Below are 21,841 nucleotides of genomic sequence, written 5' to 3'. Positions count from 1 at the left end.
AATTTTACAACTCAAAAACTTTTTACTTCACAAAATCTTCAATTAGCAAAGTAGAAAGTTAAAACTGAAGGAAATACATGCAATTCACTTCAAAGATAAGAGGTAGTTTCCCTATGGATAAGTGGATAAGACACCACTGTTTTATCCCTCAGATTGATAATCTGTTTCTAAGGGTCACCAAACTAGTCAGCTTGGCCTGCTTTTTTAGAGTGGTTTTACGTTTTTCAAGGGTTGTAAACAAAACAAAACAAAACCAAGAAGAATATAAAACAAAATGTGGGGGCTCACAATGCTAAACTGTTTACAGAAAAAGTCTGTCAACACCTGGTGTAAAAAAATAGGCATCATCTACTGAAGTAGAAGGCAGCTCAAACATATCATTTAAAGTGGGAAAATAACTCCTGAGATATTGAACAATGTTCCTTGTACGCTATGAGCTACATACAAAGATGAGAAAAAAAGATTATTTAAGAATTTACTTGTTGGCCCTGGTCGTGTAGCTCAATTGGTTAGAGTGTCGTCTCAATATGTCAGAGTTGTGGGTGTGATCTCCAGTCAGGGCACATACAAGAAACACACGCAATGAATGCATAAATAAGTGCAACAACAAATCAATGCTTCTCTCTCCCCGACTCCCTAAAATTTTTAAAAAGAAGTTACTTGTTTATACATCTGAAAGAATATTAAAAAAAATGCTAACATAAGGTTTCCTGTGAGGGCAGAAACTAAGTCAGTGGTGGATAGATATGGAAGAGTGGCTTTTGCTTTACACTATTTTGACTTTTGTATCACATGAACATATAATCTGCTTTAATAATAAAATTAATCATAAAATAAACCAATAATGTAAGCCTATTTATTTCTTGCATTCACTTGACAAAAAGTGCAATTAACTATCTTCTTGACCCTATATATAAACTAGAAATTGAAGGACTAAAACTGAATTTCAACTGAAATACGACTTTTCTGTGTGTGCATGCATCTGTGTTTTCCAGCTTCAAGTAATGACAGGGATTCTTGAATTTCAAACTGTTTGGTTGATTTGGTTCCTCAATTATTATTTCCTACCTCTTTTTAAAATTAAAAACAAATTTTTTTTTTATTGTTCAAATATATTTTTCTCCATCCTCCGCAACTTCCCCCTGCCCCTCCCACCCTTAATCCTTCCCACTTTGGGTCCATGGGTCCTTTATACAAGTTCCTTGATTTGACTCTTCCCCTTCCTTTCCCCATTACCCTCCCCTTCCCTCTCATTACTGTCAGTTTGTTTTTTCTTTCAATGTTGCTGGTTATATTTTTGTTTGTTTGTTTTGTTGATTAGGTTCCACTTAGAGGAGAGATCTTACGGTATTTGTCTTTTACCCCCTGGCTTATTTTGCTTAGCATAATGCTCTCCAGTTCCATCCATGGTGTTGTGAAGGTATTTTCTACCTTTTACTGTTCAAATTTTAAAAGTGGTATCCTACAATAATATTATAGAATCTATTTGGTTACAGGTGGGCTTCAAGTTTTCAAACGTACTGTTTTTCTGTGCTTCATGCAGAAACTAAACATCTACACCATGCTCACAATGTTCATTTAATTTTTGAATTACCTGATTTTTCCTCCCTCCTTCCTTCCTGTCCTTCCTTCTTTCCTCCATCAACAAATACACGGAGTGCCTACCTCATTATGCAAGGCACTGTTTTGGGTATTGCAAATGTGGAGCTGAATTCCACAGGCCTAGGTCCCTGCCCTCATGTGTTTAGTTAATGGGTACCTGCACTGCTATTAGTTTCCTGTTGCCACTGTAAAAAATTACCACAAACTTATAGTGGCTTAAAAGAAAACAAACGTATTGCTTTACAGTTCTGAGTGCTATAAGTCCAAAATTAGTCTTAAGGGGCTAAATCAAGGTGTGAGTAGGACGAGTTCCTTCTGGAGGCTCCATGGGAGAATCTGTTCCTTGCCTTTTCCACCTCTCCAGTCTGCCTTTCTTTAATCCTTGGCTGCATTGCTACAATCTCTGCCTCTGTGGTCATATAGTCTTCCCCTCTACCTCCTTCTTTAAAGGACACTTGTGATTACCTTTAAAGCCCACACAGATAATCCAAAATAATCATCCCATCTCAAGATTCTTAAATTAATCACATCTACAAAGTCCCTTCTACCACAGAAGGTAACATTCACAGCATCTGGGGATTCAGATATGGGTATTCTGTTGGGCCATTATTCAGCCTACCACATAAAAAAGTGAGTCAAGGCACTTCACACTACAAATTTTCAATCCAGACATGAAGCTCTCTATTTTAAACTTTAAGTAATTTTCTAACAAATGATAAATCTAGTTCTCCAATACTTGATTAAGGAATACCCTACCAAAGATGATATCAAAGATTCCCTTGCCCACCAAAAACAAAAAAGAAACCCAATGACCTTTGCATTTCCAGAGTTCATTATATGTTTTAGGCTTTCATAATAAAGACACTTACTTTTAAGCTTTTAACCGAGTAAAAATATTATCTGATAAAAGTTCTTACTGACAGATCCCTTGCTAATAGAAAGACTAAATAAAGCACTTCTCTCTTGTCCAATTTGAGTAGTTCATTAAAGGTTTATGCTCACTGCAAGTTTAGTCCCTATCAAAACATTACAAACCATTACTAATCACAAGTAATCACAAATTGGTGAATCACTTTCAGAATGCACAGGTAATATTACTGGCATATTTTTCCAGACATTTACAGAACAGGTATTATTAATACTATTTAATGTTGCAGAGCATATAGAAAGCTTCCAAATTCTTTTCAGAGAGCTAGCTTCACATTGATGCAAAGTCCTAACAAAGAGAGACAAAAGGAAAAGTAAGTTCACTGACCTATCATGTGAATACGGTGCAAAAGTTCTAAATAAAAAATGGTACCAGATAGATAAACCAAAGTGACCAGATGCAATTCAATCAGTTATGCAAGAATGGCTTTATATTTTAGGAAGTCAGTATAATTCTGTCTGCGTAGAAAAATCGTGATTATCCCTACAGGATCTGGAATGATATTTGATAAAATTCAAAGTCCACTGCTTATAAAAACCTTTAGAAAGGTGGAAATTTATTGGCATCCACTTAGTAGACACAGAAACTCGCTATCTTAAAACCCAAAGCATAAAAATAACATCAGGCTTAATGATCAAATAAAACCATTTCCATTAATGTCAGGAATGAAGTGAGAATGTCCACTATCATCATTCTTACTTAGCAATGTGGTAGAAGTAGTACCTGACAACATTAGAAAAATAAAGGAGGTAAATAAGCATTATAAACTGATTCATGCTTAGGCCAAAGAAATCAACTGAAAAACTGCTATAAATGAGATATCAAAGGATAAATAATATATTATAATCAATATATATATATTGATTTTTTATTTATATTTTTTTTTTTTTTTAATTATATATAAAATATTTATTATATAGTCAATATATTATATAAAATAAATATAATAAAGAATATATAACTAAACATAAAATTAACACAAACTATTTGATACACATGAAGATAAGGGTATTAGGTAACACTAAGGGTAACTCAATAAATAAAGATAGATCCTCTCCTTGGGACAAGACTATTTTGGGAGGGGATGGGAACGTAGGACAATGGTGGAAAGGAGGAGAAGGGACTAAACACAGAACATGTCTGAATGACCCATGGACATGGACAACAGAGTGGGAATTGACTGTGGGAGCAGGGCATCGGGGTAGGATGGGTGGAGGGGGGCAAAGGGGTAAAAATTGAGACAACTGTAATAGAATAAACACGATTTAAAAATAAAAAAACAAAAATTTTTTTAAAAGACTGTATTTTGGCAAAGGAAAAAACCCCTGATAATAATATAAAGAATATTAATGATTAATATATAAAAATTTCTTCACAATAATAAAAAAGTTAAAAGACTTAGTAGTCATCTGACCTATCACCAGAGGGTTTTTTTTTTTACCTTTAATACCTGTGAAGAGGATTTCTGATGTTGAAAACTGGCTTTAACTTTTTCTTGAAAGGTAGGTTGATCTACCTGTAATAAAATCATCCTTTTCATGAATTCTGATAAATGTACACAGTCATGAAACCAACATTACAATCAAGATACTGAGCAATTTCCACCATTTTAAACTATGCAATCAAGTTCTATAGGAACAACATTCAAAGTTAAAAAGTTCCTGAGCAATGTTTCACTTTTGAAATGTAACAACTTAGTATTTTCTAATTATCCAAAATGCACTGAATAAGGAGAACACAAAATGATAATGAAGAATGAACTAAGGAAGGTAATATTTTGTCTTAAGGGTACAGTAGTTTTGCTGATGCCTTAACATTTTTGCCTTGTCTGCATAACAACATTTGTAAGACTTGCCAGACATAAGGTCAGACATCAAAGCCTGGACTTTAAAAATCACAAAGGCTCAAGTTACTTTATCTGCTTGGGTCTCAGTTTGTTTGTAAACATAATGTTTAAATGAATAAAATAGCATATATAAGATGTTCAAATACACACAGTAAGTATGGGTAATGTAAACATCCAGGCATCTTTTTAGAGTATCCTGCCTTTTTATGCAATATATTCAGCACTCAGTCAGTGCAAAATTATTACCAGCCACCAGAAAGGTAAAGCCCTCACAACAGTTAAAACTAACAAAAATTGTGTAGAACCCTGAGGAAGTGATGGCTGAGACTTGAAAGATAAAACATCAGCAGACCAGGTGAACATGGGATGATGGTGAGAGATAAAGCTAAGTAAAAAGGGCAAGAAAGAAAACTTTACATGCCAGAAATTTAGATTTTTATCCTCAGAGAGAATCACCAATTTTTAAATGAGACATTATGACTCAGATGGTAGAGAGAACAGTAGGGAGACTTCAGAGCAGCTATGACCTGAATTTGGACTAAGAAGAAGGTGTGGACGCAGCCAAGAGATACTATGGAAAAATAATCAACCAAATCTGAAGATAAATTAGATGTGAGGGGTGAGGAAAGGAAAGAGAAAATTCAAGCCAAATTACCCAACTTTTTTGGAAAGGAAAAGAAAAGAAGAGGAACAAACAGCTTTTTTTAGGGGGTGTGGGTGAGAGAAGAATTGGTGCAAGGAAATGATGGAAACAACTATTCATCTTTTAACAAATCAAACTTTTTAAAAAAATTAAGTACAGTATAGCCTGAGGATAAGCAGCTTTGTTAGCCCCAGACCCAGTGCTTTTGCCACCATATTATGACTTAATTTCAGCAATGTTGAGACATAAGTAACAAGATAGAAATTGAAAGATGGAAAAGACCAATAAACTACTATTTATAGCAATTTTAACACATCTTTGAACTCCTAAATGTGCTTTTAAAATAACATTATATAGTTTAGAAAAACATTTAACAATTCTTAATTGTGAAGAATATACATTTTGCTTCTCTATTCCTAAGCTAACCCTGGAAGGACACATATTGGTATCTTGAATTTTAAACCATGTGACTGTATTACCTATCTGGAAATTAAGTACATAAACAGTCATTTACTGAATTTACCAGCTACAAAACTGGGTAAAGAAATATCTTAATAAAGATATATTAAGCCTGGATGCTTAATATATCTAATAAAAAAGTATGATTTATATCTGCTTTTGGTTCTACCACATGAGCTATAAATAATGGGTATATACACTGTTAGTTTTTCCAATTGATACACTTATGAACTTGATATTGTCTGTGAAAGCTTTAATTTAAAAAATGCAACGAAAAAACTGAATTAACCATGCCTAAGTAATCCAGCTTAAAAATTATTCAACTGAATAAAAGTTATTAACCCACATGTTAAAAGAAATATTGACAAAAAGTTTAACAATAAACAGTCACTGGCAAATGAAATTTTTTAAAAGATCTATGTATACATGAAGACATAGGTTAAACCCCACTTTTTAACGCACTCATTAGTAAGTTAGCCCTCTCTTTGTAGTTTCTCTAATCTTTTGGTTTGCTTTTGGATTTCCTTTATGTTTCTTTTTCCTATGCCCATTTTCTGAGTCGACATTTATTTACTGAAGGTCAGATAGTGTGCATTGGGAGAGGGTGGTGAGCGGGTATGTATGTAGATGGGCAAGTCAGGATCACTAACTTAAAGGATCTTACAATCAAGTACAGAGATATGAGCGGAGTACAGAGATATGGGAGGAAGAGGGTTACTAAAGTTTTAATACACAAGTTTGCCTTTTGCATCCTCTTCCATGTAAGTGGCACTTACTCTTCTATGTTGTTGACTTCATAGCTGCACTTTTTATAAATTCATGTTTATTCTATACAGTTGTCTCAATTTCCCCTCCTGGTCCTCCCCCACCCATCCCACCTCATTCCCTGTTCCCACAGTCAATTTCCACTCTGTTGTCCATGTTCATGGGTCATTCATACATGTTCTTTGTTTTGTCCCTTCTCCTTTCCACCACTGTCCTTCTCCATCCCCTTTGGTCACTTTTGGTCTGCTCCACGTTTCCATGGCTGTGATTTATTTTGTTCTTTAGTTTATTTTGTTGACAGATTCCACTTATAGATGAGATCATATGGTATCTGCCTTTCACTGACTACCTTATTTCGCTTAGCATAATATTCTCCGGTTCCATCCATGTTGTCACAAAAGATAGGAGTTTCTTCCTTTTCTTTTTATAAATGCAGATTGATTTTATTATTTTAAATATCAGAGTTAACTATAAAATATTTAAAAATTTGAATCCATTATAAAGTCTCAGCAATTAAAACATGTCACCAGCACAGAAATAATCAAGTAGACCAAAGAAATAAAATGAGTTTTCAAGAAACAAATGTATGTATCTATGTAATACATGATTAAATTGGTATTTCAAATCAATGGGGAAAATATGGCTTATTCAACAAACAAGGTGCATGGACCACTATTACTTGAAATAAAACAAATACAGAGCCCTGTTTCACATATTATACAAAAAATATTTAGGTGAGTTAAAAATCAATATGAAAAATCTAAGGAGTTTTAGGAGAAAATACAAACTAATATTTTTCTTACCCTGAAGTAAAATATTCAAGCTCAGAAACTATGAAGTAAAATATTGACAATATGACTATAAACATTTTTTAAGTTTATGTTAAACAATAAACATTTAAGACTACAGTAATAGACATATAAAAAAAGTTAAAGGACAAGTAACAGAATAGGAAAGTATTTGCAACACATCTAAAAAAGGGTTAAGAGTGTTTTTTGTATTTTTTTAAATAGGGAAACAATTCTACAAACATTTAATCAAAAACTGGATAAAGAATACCAAAAAGTCATTTAAAGCTTTTTAAAAAATAACAATTAGGCAAGAAATAGACAAAAACAGGTTTAGTTTCAACAAGTAATAAAGAAACAATTAAAATAACACATCATTGTCACAATCAGATTAATAAGTATCAAAAATATTGGTAATATCAAGTATCGGTGACTGTGAAAGGAACTGGATATTCATAGACTCTTTTCCTTTATCTTCTTAAAGCAGTCCCTTTCACATATCTTGCAGTGTTGGTTTGGTGGAGGTGTATTCTTTTAGCCTTCTTTTGTCTGGGAAACTCCTTATTTCGTCTTCCATTTTAATTGAGAGCGTAGCTGGATAGAGAGCAGTCTTGGTTGCAGGCCTTTGCTTTTCATGACTTGGAATATTTCTGGCCATTCCCTTTTCCCTTGTAATGTTTTTGTTGAGAAGTCAGCTGCTAGCCATACTGGGGGTCCCTTACGTGTTACTACCCCTTTCTCCCTTGCTTCCTTTAGGATTCTCTTTCATATTTGCCATTTTAATGATGATGTGTCTTGGAGTGGGCCTCATTGGGCTCCTCTTGAGTGGGACCCTCTGTGCTTCCTGGACTTGTGTGACTTTTTCTCTCCTCAAAATAAGGAAGTTTTCCATCATTTTCAAACAGGTTCTCTATCCCTTGCTCCTCTTCTTCTCCTTCTGGTATCCCTATTATACAGATATTGTTACGTTTCAAGTTGTCCTGCGTTTCTTTAAGTGCTTCTTCATTCTTTTTGAGTCTTTTTTCATTTTCTTGCTCTTTCTGGGAGCTTTTTTCTACCTTGTCCTCCAGCTCGCTGATACGATCCTCGGCTTCATCTAGCCTGCTGTTGATTCCTTCTACTGTGTTCTTCAATTCAGAAATTGTACTCTCCATTTCCTTTTGTCTCTTATTGATAGGTTCTATGTCCTTTTTCAGGCTCATATAGTTTGCAGTGAGGTCCTCGTAGTTTCCCTGTAGTTTTTGGTAATCCTCTCTGAGCTCACTGAGCTCCCTTAGAACCATAGTTTTGAACTCAGTATCTGATAGTTTACCTGCCTCTATTTCATTTAGTTCTCTTTCTGGAGATTCCTCCTTTCTCTTCGAGTGGGGGTTATTTCTTTGTCTTCCCATTACTTGTGAGACTTCTTTTTTGCTGCTTCTTCATCAGGTGATCTGTTGTGATTTCCTGACTTTGTGGTGTGAACTTGTACGGTAGAAGACCACTGTTTTTACTTTCTGAATCTGCCTCTAATGATGTCAGATGTCGTCCCTATCTGTCCTTAGGCAGTCTGTTGGAGACTTCCAGGAATCTACTGTCTGTGGCTGTCTCCTTCAGCTGTTTACATAGTCACTCTGTACTCAGGAGGCCACCTTAGACAGCTTAGGGCGGGGCGGAGTCCCTCCTGGGGGTGGGGCTATTGTGTCCTCTCCCACTGCTGCCCTATGGGGGAGTGGTCTGCGTGAGCCAGACAGCTGCTGCCATATGGGGAAGGAGTCAGTACTGGGATCCCACCAGCTACCCTCTCTGTTCTCTTCCCAAAGTCTGTCTCCAGTCTCTCCTCAAGTGTCTCTAGACCACTCAGTGCACCCTATTGCCAGAGATCTACTATTTGTGGATGACACTCTGTACTCAGCAGCCAGGCTTTAGCACTACCAGGCCAAAGTTCTCCTAGGGGCGGGGCTGTTAGGTCCTCTCATGCTGTTGCCTCTCAGGGGAGTGGTCTGCCTGAGGAAGATGGCTGCTGCCATATGGGGGTGGAGTCAGCACTGGGATCCCACTGGCTATTCTCTCAGTTCTCTCCCCAAAGCCTCCTTCCCCAGTCTTTCCTCAGGCATCTCCATCCCACTCTGCCCCTGCTTTTGCTGTAGACGAGGGAAAGTGGCTGCAAATAAAAATGTATGCATTAGTTCTTATTAAACCGCTCTTTGTGTCTCCAGCTGGCTGTCTCTGGCAGAGAGCAACCCTGCCACTTTTCGCAGTTGGCTGTTATCTGTGTACTTTTTGGGCTCTGGTGCTGTAGGCTGGAGATGTCCACTCATGGTTTAGACCCCGCTCTTCTCAGGGGGATCCAACTGGCCATTTCAATATCCTTCTGGTGCTGCCACCCATGGGCACCCTGCCTATCTTCTTGAGTCTCTACCGCAGTCCTTACCAGTTAGTTTGTGCTAAAGCTGATTCTTCTGTCTGTCCCAAGTTATAAATCTTCTCTCTAGCCATTGTTCAATTGTTTGTTCTAGGTGATTTCTCCACAATTTAGTTGTATTTCCAGATTGCCCCTGGGAAGAGGTCAGTGTGACTTCCACTCACTACTCTGCCATCTTGATTCTCCTCATAGCTCCACTTTTTAATGGCTAATATTTCACCCCATACATAAATTTATTTACCTAATCATGTAATATAAGAAAGTAGAGCTGTTTAAAATTACTCAGTATTATAATGGATGACCCTCTATTTCTAACATTTAAAATGTCTTCCATGAGGTAGATTCTAAGAAATGAAAAGGACTGAATGGACTGTTTAGGGTTTATTAGGTACGTTGTCCAACTCCTTTTCAAAAGTGCCATACAATTGTTCACAACATTCCTATTAGCAATGGGTATTCTTTTTTAAAAATACTATTTTTTATTTGATTACATGAAGAAGGTAAACTTTTTTCCATGTATTTATTTTGTGAATTGTTAATTCAAAACATTTACAGTACTCATCTGGCAATAGTATGTTGTATAATTTCAGGTCACCATTGGCTAGGCTTTCCTCTTCAACTCCCAGTCCACTTGTAGCAGGTTTCCTCTGTTGTTGGGTAGATCTGTTCCCTATATCAGATCAGGAGAGGTGACAGACTATGTTCATTGGTATTTTAATGGACAGGTTTCACTTCAGGGTTTATGGGCAATGAGTAAGTTGATAGGTTAAATCTTTCTCCAATTACCAACACAAGGATAATACACCCTGGGGGCCACTAACTCTTTCAAGAGTCTTTTGAAAGTAGATTTCAAAAATTAACATGGGAACTAATGTTGCAATCTTCCATGGGTTGTGTGGGTGGGCTATCCAGCGAGCTCTTAATATATCCTAATCATCATTTATTCTGCCCTCTGTTCCAATGACTTGAGTTTTAGGACTTGACAGGGAAGAACAGATTCCACTTGCAACTTCCCTCTTGGGTATGCTGGGCAGGGGCTTCCCTTAACCTGGTTCATCCATCAAAGCCATCTGTTCTGTCTTCTGGAGTTTGTAAAGTCTCTCTCTGCTTTTGCTGATGGGCACTCCATCTGTTCTCATTCTCACTGCTGTCATGGATTTACAAATTTCTGTCTGTAAATTTTTTCCCCTCTTTCTTCACAAGGAGTTGGAGATGTAGATGAGTTTGATACATGAATTTAGACTATTGGCTTTCACTGTAAGAGAGTTAAAATCCTAAATTGACTTGATTTGGAATCCCCAAATATTTTGAATTTAGAAATTATGAAAATCTCAAATAAAGATGTCTAAGTAAAATTATCCTGAGTTTTAAAGAATACAATTTTCAGTACCAGTTTTAAGAATAAATCAGTTTCCCAACTTGGTGTGCACTATAAAAAGATGCTTATTTTAAGTATGGCATAAGAAAATGTACAGGAAACATCAGTTAAAAAAATGTTTTTAGTCCTCACTCAAGGATATGCTTATTGATTTTAGAGAGAGAGGAAGAGAAACATCGTGAAAGAGAAACATCAATCAGCTGCTTCCCATACATGCCTGATCAGGGATCGAGTTGACAACCTAGGTCCATGCCCTGACTGGGGATTGAACCTGCAAACTTTTTGGTATACAGACTGACGCTACAACCAACTAACAACCTGGCCAGGGTGGAAACATGTTTTTTAATTAAAAAATTCCTCTATTAACATAAGAATGTATCACTGAACTTATGTTTAATGACAACTTGAATATTATCAATTAAATTCTCCACTGCAAATTTACCATAGGTTCATTTCCAAGGACTATATTGAATGCTATTGAGAACTCCTAATCTTATCATTATTATTGATCACTATCCTCACCCCCCTTTCTCCCCACATACATTCATGCAGGAATGGGACTTTAGCTCTTCCTTCCATCAACAATTTTTCATTATTATAAAAGCAACATGTGCTCATGATTGAGTAATTCGGAGAGTAAAGAGAAGAGGGGAAAAGAGGCACCTTGTGGTCCTGTCACCCAGTGTTAATTATTTTGAATTTTTATCTTCTATAGGACTGTCTTGCACAAGGCATTCAACCAATCAAATGGTTCAAGAAGCTGGGAGAAAAATTCCAAGAAAAGCAGGAAAAAAGAGAAGAGAAAAAGATTAAGAAAATCACAATACCTGGGGACAGGACAATACTGAAGGAAAATAATATTTTCATTTATTGAGTGTTTGCCCTGTGAGACACTTTTTCAACTACTTGATTATCTCACAAGACTCTCAAAAAACTTTACACATGTAACTACTAGTCATATTTTACAGATGAGAGAACTGAGCCATATATAGCTTTTTAAAAATGTGCCAAATCACATTGCTGTCCTGAGCCAGGATTTTAGAAAAATCCAGATTCCAAGTATTCAACATCTAAATTTCACTACCATTATGGAAGAAACTGGTAAGAATGACCTTTCTACAAAGCTTGAGGACACACAGTTTTAGAGGCAATTTCTTTTATTATTTTTTAAAATTTAATCTTTATTGTATTTTTTTCCATTACCATTTGGTCCTCTTATACCCCCTCCCCCTAGCAATCACCACCCTGTTGACCACGGCCATGAGTCCTTTTTCCTTTTTGCTCAATCCTTCCACTGAGGCAATTTCTTTTAAATGAAAGAGGCCATTCTCAAGAGTAGCACAGAAAAGCTACACAAATCATTTTATTTGGGGAATAAAAGTCAGTGGTACCAAAAGAGCAATAATCATATCCTCCCAAAAGAACGTATTACAATTTCATGTATTCACATAGGAATTTCCTAAAACACAAAACACCTGAATTTTACCTCCTAGTAAAAAAAAAAAAAAAAAAAAAAAATTCCATTAGTTATGTGTTTCATCCCAGAAACAACAGCTTAAGAATGCTATAATATAATCACATGAATAGCCCCAATGAGAAAAGCCATGTAATCGACACAAAAGAAAAAGGCATCTGACATGTGGACCCTGAGAAAGAAGATACTTACTAAGAAGGGATCCTGGTGGCTTAACTGGGTTTAAAAAAAAAACAAACAAAAAAAGGGCCTAGCAGCCATTTCTAAATGGGGATTCCCATGCAAACTGCACTTCAGGGAGGTGTGCACTAAGCTGCCTTCCTGCACTGTGTTTCTGCCATCTGAGCCAGCCTTTATAGAGGAGTTTATGGAATCCTGTTTCAACCAAGAGGACTGAGGCCTCCCTCTGTAATTGGAGAAAGCGCATTTATATTTCCCTCACAATAAACATCTTCACTTGCCAATTAGAGCAGCTCCATTTTGACCAATCAGAACAGTGCCTTTTGAACCAATCAAACTTCAAGGATTTGGAGATCTCACTTGCATGAGGATGATGAGGATGGACCAATCAGAGACCAGGGACAAGGGCTTCTGTCCATTTAAGCCTGCTCCCCTCTGGCTCTGGGAGTACATTTTCCCTTTCAACAAAAAATTGAAGACTGTTTCCCTGGCTGGAGCCGAAACACCAAAGTTGTCCCTGAAGTAGGCCAGAGCAGAGCGTGAGCTGCCTAGTCCCTGGGCCACTTCATTACTGTGCTGTATCACTGCTGAGCTATCCACACCCTTGTTGTTTGCAAGCCATGCTGTATCACAATTGAGCCATTTTGCACTGAAAAACTTTCTTTATCACACCCCAAACTGGGGATTCCTGTTAGCACTGAATTGGCACCAATGACCATCAGCTGACAGATAAAATTCAATTATTCCTTCTTGATAAAATATTTTTCTGAGTTAATCACCCAAGGCTGCCCATTGTCAGTGCATCTAGGCACTGCTAATGAAATGCTTCACAAATTTGAGTCATTTTTGTATACTAACCTTCTCTGTGTTTAAAAAAAAAGTCTACCTTCATTTTTAAGTAATGTAAATTAGATTTAAAAAGCTGAAAAAAAAAGAAGAAATGCAAATTAGAGTAAACATAATAGTGGGAGATAGAAAAAAAATCTCAGAATTCTTTTTTTTTTAAAAATTTTATTTATTTTTAGAGAGAGGGGAAGGGAGGGAGGAGGAAACATCAATGTGTGGTTGCCTCTCACGCCCCCCTACTGGGAACCTGGCCAGCAACTCAACCATGTGCCCTGACTGGGAATCTAACTAGCAACCCTTTGGCTTATAGACTGGCACTCAATCCACTGAGCCACACCAGCCAGGGCTCTTTTCCGGGTTTTAATATTCTTGTCTACAGTTACCATGGAACTAATAGAAAATTTGTGCATGTAATCATGGGCTTATTTACAGCCCACTTACCCAGATTTCAAAACCAGTTAACAATAAGAGCACGACACACAAATTACCATCAGTGAAGGAGGATAGCTACTGTTAAAAGAAACTCCCTCCATTTTTTCTTGGTTACATTAAAATTATACATCATGTACATTAGCTGCATTGTAAGTTAATGACAACTTAATCCTGAAGTGTGGCCTGCTATCTCTTTCATGAAAAGGCAAAAGTGTATTTGAAAAGTACAAAATCCTAAGTTTTAGTTATATGACAGATCATGTTAAATTATAAACTAGAAAGAAAGTAACTTGAAAATTCTCTTAAAATCATAAAAATATCCTGTAGTACTCTTGATTTTCCTGCCCCAAATCAACTAGTGATAAATCTTAATTTGAGATTTGAGTGTGTTTTAAAGTTAAAAATGATAGTAATTTGTGGAGTCATGAAGTTCCAGTTCACAACCTGCCTACTGACTATCAAGAACATAGTTATTTGTAGAAAAGAACTTTTACATTGAAAGAAACCTGAAGGGACACTTCCCTCACAGGTGTTTCTAAGCAGGAGTATGAATCAGAATCATCTGGGGAGATTTTATAAAATGTATTTACCCAGGACCCATTCATGAAGATCCTGATTCAGCAGGCTGGGATGGGGATTGTGTACATATTTTGTAAAAGGCTGCCTACATAACTCTAATTTGCATCCTTGTTAAGAACCATCAGTCTATATGTATAACGCTGAATCATATGAAGCTGACAACACATGATTTTTTTTTTTTTTAACATACAAAAACAGCAATTTCGTACGGTTCATCTAATAGAAAGTGGCAAGGATTAAAAACAACCAACATTTACTGAATTGTACCAGGCACTAAATTCTTTATACCTGCTGATGAAAGATAACGCTAGGCAATAATATCCTGGATTTTGTATAAGGAGGTGAGGGGGAGAGACAGGAAGTTGAGAAACAGGAGGACCTGAGTCAGGGATAATGCCACAGAACAAAATATTGTTATGTCTGTGATAAAGACCACTGGGGTTATAGATGGACTGACCAAGGCAGGAGGAGACACTGGAGAACATTAATTTAAAACAATCCTGCATTCAGCAATTTTCTGAAGTCAAGGAAAGGACAACCCTCTTCAGTTATTTCCAACATGACTAATAGCAAGAATATGGAGTAGAATGTATGGCCTGTTACTCGAAGTCAGAGAGAGGGAGGAGGAGGTAGCAGTGAGGGGGAGTGGGAGAGAGTGAGCAAGAAAGTGCCCTGTCTTTCCAGAGGCTTGCTTATTCGGTACAGTCATGGCTCATCAAGAATGGCTGTGAATCATAGGCTGGGCAGCAGACCCATGCACAAGTAAATCTCCAATCTTTTCCAACATTTAAAATTAAAACATTAAACATGTGCACCTAAATTCAGCTAGTGGTCAGAAGCAAAGTTATAGCACCTCATTATCATTTGAGGCTTATAGGCTTCAACTAATAGAGAGGACAATTTCATGACCAAAGAGATAATACTGATATTTGTAAGGTCCAGGCTCTATGGAAAGTGTGATTTTCCTGGGGACCTAATCCAATACAATAGCCTTAAGTATATTAGTGTATTTCTTCCAATTTTACATGTAGTATGATTTTAACAAGCTTTCATTTTTACCTAGAAGTTTCACAGCAAGATATTTTTTAAGTCAAGTGAAACATGATGCAACTAAACAACAGAAGTAGTCTTAAGACAATCCAGTTCTCTCATTTTTCATATGAGTAAGTAAGGAGGGGTTGAAAAGAGTTAAGTCACTTGCAAGAAATTCCACAGAAAGTTCTGGTAGAGTTAAAACTGGAACTGACCCAAGATGGTATGATCCAGCAGATTCTGTGCACCCATGCCAATGTAGTTGGATCAGATATGACACCAATGTGTACTTACTTGCAAATAACTTTGAAGCCAATATCTCTTACTGTCATTTTCACTTTACTCCTAAATCCAGGGTTAAGTTCAAGGGATGGGCTGAGCATGACTGTTTTACTTAGTAAGTTGTATCCACTTAACTGGATTCCACATTCACCAATCCATCGACTGCAGACTGAGTTTAACCCAGAGTCTGAGTTTAACAAACCTTCTGTCGGACTGGCCTCAATGAGATCTAGTAGTGTCATGTTATGCCAGGCATTCAAAAACATGGTCTTGGTTACAAAGCGACAGGCGCTAATATGAAGACAAAGAGACTTATTAAAATAGACTATTTACAACAAAGCATGGTTGTCAGGTAGTGGCTTTCTCATAAGTCACCTTTCTTCCTTTCTGGGTTCTTGCTGTCCTCAAGGATCAGTAGTGGCCCCACTGAGAATCATCTGATCCCACATTTGTGAACCTTGATTTTAAAAGTTTGAAGGGAAGAAAAATAAAATATTAAAGCTCTTACATGCTATTTTATATTTCACATTTTAAATTTCATATTGAAAAACGGCAAGCATGAATAAATAAGGCCTGTATTTAATTCCAGGAAACGAAATTCTTAGGCTTAAGTAGAGCTGTCATTCTCATAAACCCAAGAAATAAAAGCAAAAAAATTCAGTTAGTTCTGAACTTTGAATTGCTAGTTATATTTCAGTTGACAGGATACAAACATAATGTACCAAGCATGGGAACAAATTTGAGGTATCAGAATAGGGGTTTTGACCCTGATACCCCCAAAACTATATACTAACTAAAAAACCCATTATTAATGTTGCCTGTCCTTTATGTGAGTACAACCTATCACAAAAAGAAGTAAAATTACTTTTACATGGCTTACTTAAAATTCTTCAGACTCTGTACTGAGCTTGGGTTAAAATATGAATTCCTTAATACTATCTCCCTGCTCATTTCCTTTTTCATTCTTCTCTCCTGAAACATTATATATCATGATCATGATGCATTTTTTCAATTCCTAATGAAATATCTGTGAACAATTTAAGGAAGTTTGGCTTAAATGATAACAATTTATAGGCAGTTGAAGAAGGGTACCAAGAAAGATTAACAGTTCATGTAGGGACTGGCATGCCACAGAGTGGGAGAAAATTTTTAGAATTTAAAACTAAAATAACTTAAAAAGAGAGAGACAGACTTTGGCTCACTGGCAGAATCTTTCTGATTACTTATTTTGGTAAAAAATAGAATGACCTGTCTATAAGCTCCCATCAAAGAACTAAGACTGAACTGATTAAATTTAAATTTATTCTTACCCTATAAATATACATTACAGCTATTTCTAAGATGACAAACTTAATGCATACTTAATACCATTATAAATCCAAGGTGAAAGAAGTTCTTGATCCACACAATTAGATCAAAGCATTTTCAATTAAAAGATTTTTGGTGATGTGAGTGTATGGGTACATAAAAGTAAAGGAAGCTATTTAAACAGAACTTCTGTATAGCATTTCCAGCCTTCTAACTGCTTTGCAGGTCTGAGTGGCCAACTCCTTGGTTGTTCCAGGGTATTCTGGTAAAATGTCTATCAGTGTTTCTCACCACACTAATTATTGTAAGCTTTTCAACAGCAAAAAACTTTTCAGTTCTGTAATACCAGCACATAGCATAGTATCTAGCAAATAACTAGTAAAGACATATGCGTTTGAAAAAAAAATTAATCTCTAGAAAATAACTTTGGAAAGAGGTAATCAGTCTGGGTAGAATTCTGAGACATTCCCCAAGGAAGAACAAAAATCCCAGTTAAGAATTGCTGACTGAGGAGATGGGCAGGGAAGAAAGTAGAGCCAGTAAATGAAACAGACTGCTCTCACATCTGATAATGCCATGTTGCATTACCTGGAATTACAATGTATTATGCATTATGAACAAACTGAACACTGGCCTCAGAAGCTAAATTTGCTTTTATGAGACTAATGTATTAAAAAAAAAAAAGCCCCACCCAAAAAATAAAATTGTCAGAGAATTCTGCTAAGTTAAGCTAATATTTAATACTTCATGCAATTTTCTTAATAAATTAATATAACTATGTCAATGTTATATAACATTTGACTAGAAATTCGATCTTCGGATAATAAGGTCATTTACTAAAATCACTATAGCAAGTGGCAAACCTCTGCAAAACTTTTTTTTCTTCTTATATGTATATCTTGAAGCTTAGAGTTTTAAGCACATTAGATGTGCTGTTTATAGTGGCCGAACTATATTTGCAAATTAACTGAGGACAGGAATATCCCAGACCCCCTTGAGAAGCCAAGAAAGTCTATGGACCTTCCACACAGAAGCACCTCAACTACAGTCTTAGTTGAAAACAAATATATATGTTACAAAGCTTATATTTACCAGTTATTGCTTCTGCTGAACCTGTATGTGAATTATTAGTAAGAAATAATATTTTTTAAAGGCTAACACAATCATATTGTACATAGAGAATGGCAAAAAAATTTCTGGTAACAAAATTATAAAAGGAAGGATTAAATTATGGATAGCCATACAATGGAATTATGAAACAATTATTTAATAATACATCAAGTACTGAACAACACCGAAAAATGTACACAAAATATGTGAAAGCAATTTACAAAACATATTTGTGTGTGATATGCATTAGTACAAAAAGGAAAAACATTAGATACCAAAATAAATTTTCAGTAAGAGTGAATAATCTAAAGAGCATCATAAAAATGTTTAATTTCTAGGGCTTTTTGCTGATAGGTATTACAGTTTTCTACCATGAGTATTAACTGTGTAACCAGGAAGAAAAAATTTTACAACAGTGGTTATGATTGGGCTTTAATAAAATCAGACTGTCACAGATGGCTGCTGTGGGCCAATTAAGAAAATACTGGTCACATGGCAAAGCTGAAAGTACACAAGGTAATACACAGAATTTTGTAGCAGGTCTGTGGTAGCCAGCCTCCAAGATGGCTCCCAACAATCCCCACCCTTCTGGTATCCACACCCTTATGTAGTCTCTTCCTGTACTGTACCAGCTTTGACCTGTGTGACCAATGTATTAATAATAGAGCAGAAGTAGAGGCATGTCATTTCCAGGACTAGGCTATAAAAGCCTGAGGCTTCTTTCCAGGGCACTGTCATTAGTCTCTGCAAGGGAAACAATGTTGTGAGTAGTCAGTCCTATGAGAGAAGTCCATGTAGCAAGAAATTGAGGGCTCCTGCCAACAAACATGTAAGATAGGAAGCCGATCCTCCTAGCCAAGTCTCAGATTATGGCAGTCAGGTGCAATCAGATGATTGCAGCCTCATGAGAGACTGAGTTGAAACCATACAGCTAAGCTACTTCCAATTCTTGATCCACAGAAACTGTAACAATAAATGTCTGTTGTTTTAAGCCACTAAAGTTGGGGTAATACGTAACATAGCAAGAGCTGATTATATAGTTAACTTACAACTTTGGAAACCAGGACGCTTTTCAAGAATCTCCCTTTGGAAAAAGCACCTAGGCTGTATCTCATTTTGCTCTAAATTTGAGGTTCAGTTTTCTTCATCTGACCCAGACCACAAATGGTGTTTAAATACCTTTTCAAAATGCTCATTTCCCTAGATTTGCCTTCTACTTCTTTCCATCTCCAACTCATATGTCACCCATGTTCTCTTTTAGTTACTGTAAATCAAGATTCAGCAAACTCCTTCTGTAAAGAGATATAGTTAATATGTTAGACTTCTCTCAGAGTTGAGTAGACAACTACTCAACTTTGTTGCTGTAGTTTGAAAGCAGCCATACACAAAATCTAAATAAATTTGAGTGGTTGTGTTCCAAAAACAGGTGGTAGGCTGAATTTGGATCTAGAACTGTGGTTTGCCAACCACTGCTATAAATGAAACTGATCAAGATCCAGTATGACCAATGCTTCCACTCACGCAGTAGATCCCATGCACTCTGGCCAACTCAACAGATACTGTTCTGGAAATCCCTCACACACCATCATCTCTACTAGACACACACTTGTTATTTCTTCTATCTTAAAGACAAACCAAAAAATTTGTACCATGCTTCCATTTCTGGAACTTACAGTGTCTAATTTTGCTCTTCTTCCCCCCTTCTAAGTCTACTCTTACCAGGCTTTTGTTAAGGTCCTCAATGATACCACACTGCTAAATCTAATAATCAATTCTCAATCTTCATTTTACTTCAGTTAGCAGCAGCTGACCAAGATAATCCCCCTTCTTTCTTAAAATGCTTTCTTTGATTTCCAGGATACCAAAATAACTTGGTTATCCCTCAAACTTCTGCGGTAGCTCCTTTTCCATCTTTCTTTCATTCTAAATGTTGATGTCTTTCATGATTTCGCTTGGAACTCTTTTTTCTATCCATATTCAATCCCTTCATATCTCTCTCAGTACACCCATATATGGAATGACACCAAAATTTATACATCCAGATTTCACCTTTCCCTTGGACACCAGCCTCATATTCAACAGTCTACTCAACTTCAACTGGTTGTCTAACAAGTATTTCAAACTTAGCTGTCTAAAGTCTAAATTGTCCAAAACTCAACTCCTAATTTCATTTACCCTCAAACTGCCTCTCAGCTTTCCCTTTATCAGTAAATGGCAAATCCATTCAAGTTGCTTAGGCCAAAACCCTGGAGTCATTCTTGACTACTCTCCCACAGACGACATCTGATATGCTGGCAAATTTGTAAGCTCTTCCTCAAAGGAAGTTTCCTTCAGGAAACTTCCCATATTACTGGGAATAAAAGTCTTACAATGGTCTAAGGTCCTAAATTATTTCCCATCCCTTCTACTAGAAGACTAACACAAGGCTCACTCCCTCACCTCCTTTAGTACTCCTCTCTGTAGAATGTAGGATTCATGAGGGCAGCAATTTTTTTTTACACTAAATTAAAACTTTATTGAATAAAAAATATTCTACAGACACATGGTCTGAAGGATTAGGTTTATGTTACATGCAATAAACCTGAACATGACAGCAAATCAACATGGACTGTTAAATTAGTATTTCTTTTTTTTCTGTGTGGGATGGTTGATCTTGAGTTTTCAGAGAGCAAGCTGGCCCCAGATTTCTCCAAGTCTACATTCCTTTGTCTCCAATTCTTACGTATCCAAAGACAGGGAACCACAGACACGCCTTCATAGGAGGGTACAAATTAATATTTCTCATTGTAGAAAACTATTTATGTAGATGACACGAAAGGAGAAAGGTATGATAGTCTACATTTTTGCTAATCATCTCTGATTAGTTTTAAAAGGGCATGTGAAGAAATGAAGATTTCTTTGATATATTTCAAATAAATTAGTTATATGTGTACTACTGAATCTCCTTCAATCTCTCTTGCATACCAAATTAAATCCTAGAACAAATATCAAATTTGCTTGCTGGTCACTCTAAAAGACTATTAAATTCAGAACAGAATACAAGTTCTGAATTAACGTGCATTAAGTAGGGCAAAACCAAGAATCCAGTTACCGCAAAATTCACGTAGGCACACTTAATAGTCCACTCTAAGCACTTCTAAATCTCACATTAATTACTAAAACCTGTTTATAGTATTGACATTCTATCATTCAAGCATCAATTATTACATTTCATAAAAAGAAAACCATTCATTTCAGCAATAGCATTACTGCAATATTCCAAGAAAGAAAAGAAATAAAAGAAATAAATCATAATTAACAAAACCAGTATCCAAGATAGGATACAAGGGGAGAAATTTTTCTTTGTTTACTGTTTTATCTCTATTATCTTAGGTAGTTCCTGTCCCATAGTAAGTCCTTAAGAAATATTTGCTGAATGAATGAGTTAACTGTGAAAAGAGACAAAAAACTGTTTTCTAGGTTGATGGAAAACTTATTGGCAAAACAAACTGTGTATATTAACTTTGTTCATTTCCCACTTTCATAGTGTTTTTTTAAAAACATAATCAATTCCCCTAACAGCAGAAAGACTAGAATGTGAGTAAATAGTCCTAGATTCTGCCACATACTAGCCTCTAAAGACTTGAGTTTTTCTGACTCATTTTTAATGACCATGATTTTCACATGTGTAAAATAAGTACTGAACCAAGAAACTTGGACCCCTAGAAAATCTACAAACTTCAAAAATTTTCCATATGACTTTAGAAGCTTATGAGATGACAGATGCTTCCCAAACACACAGGGAT

General features: G+C 36.2%; 1 protein-coding gene and 1 non-coding gene across 4 annotated transcripts in view; both read right to left on the bottom strand.

The window, feature by feature from the left end:
- Positions 1-21,841, bottom strand: part of RALA (RAS like proto-oncogene A) — an 81,728-nt gene that overhangs the window by 26,426 nt on the left and 33,461 nt on the right. The window contains exons 1-2 of one of the 3 annotated variants that reach the window (XM_054564375.1): positions 16,014-16,038; positions 3,972-4,046 (exon numbers count right to left, since the gene is read on the bottom strand). The exons of 1 other annotated variant lie outside the window; for it this stretch is intronic. The gene's annotated coding sequence lies outside the window, so the exon portion shown is untranslated. Of the gene's footprint in view, positions 1-3,971; positions 4,047-16,013; positions 16,039-21,841 lie in introns of those variants that run through there. One more of the 3 variants, XM_054564376.1, reaches the window with a different exon arrangement.
- On the bottom strand, positions 20,691-20,821 carry LOC129063577 (small nucleolar RNA SNORA38). Its single transcript, XR_008528364.1, has one exon. It is a non-coding gene; the product is annotated as a small nucleolar RNA SNORA38 (small nucleolar RNA).

This window comes from Pteronotus mesoamericanus, unplaced genomic scaffold, assembly GCF_021234165.1.
Source record: "Pteronotus mesoamericanus isolate MK-2021 breed Mesoamerican mustached bat unplaced genomic scaffold, CSHL_Meso_final scaffold_85, whole genome shotgun sequence".
Lineage (NCBI taxonomy): Eukaryota > Metazoa > Chordata > Mammalia > Chiroptera > Mormoopidae > Pteronotus > Pteronotus mesoamericanus.
Note: the sequence above shows the minus strand (reverse complement) of the source record. Positions and strands in the feature narration are given on the sequence as shown.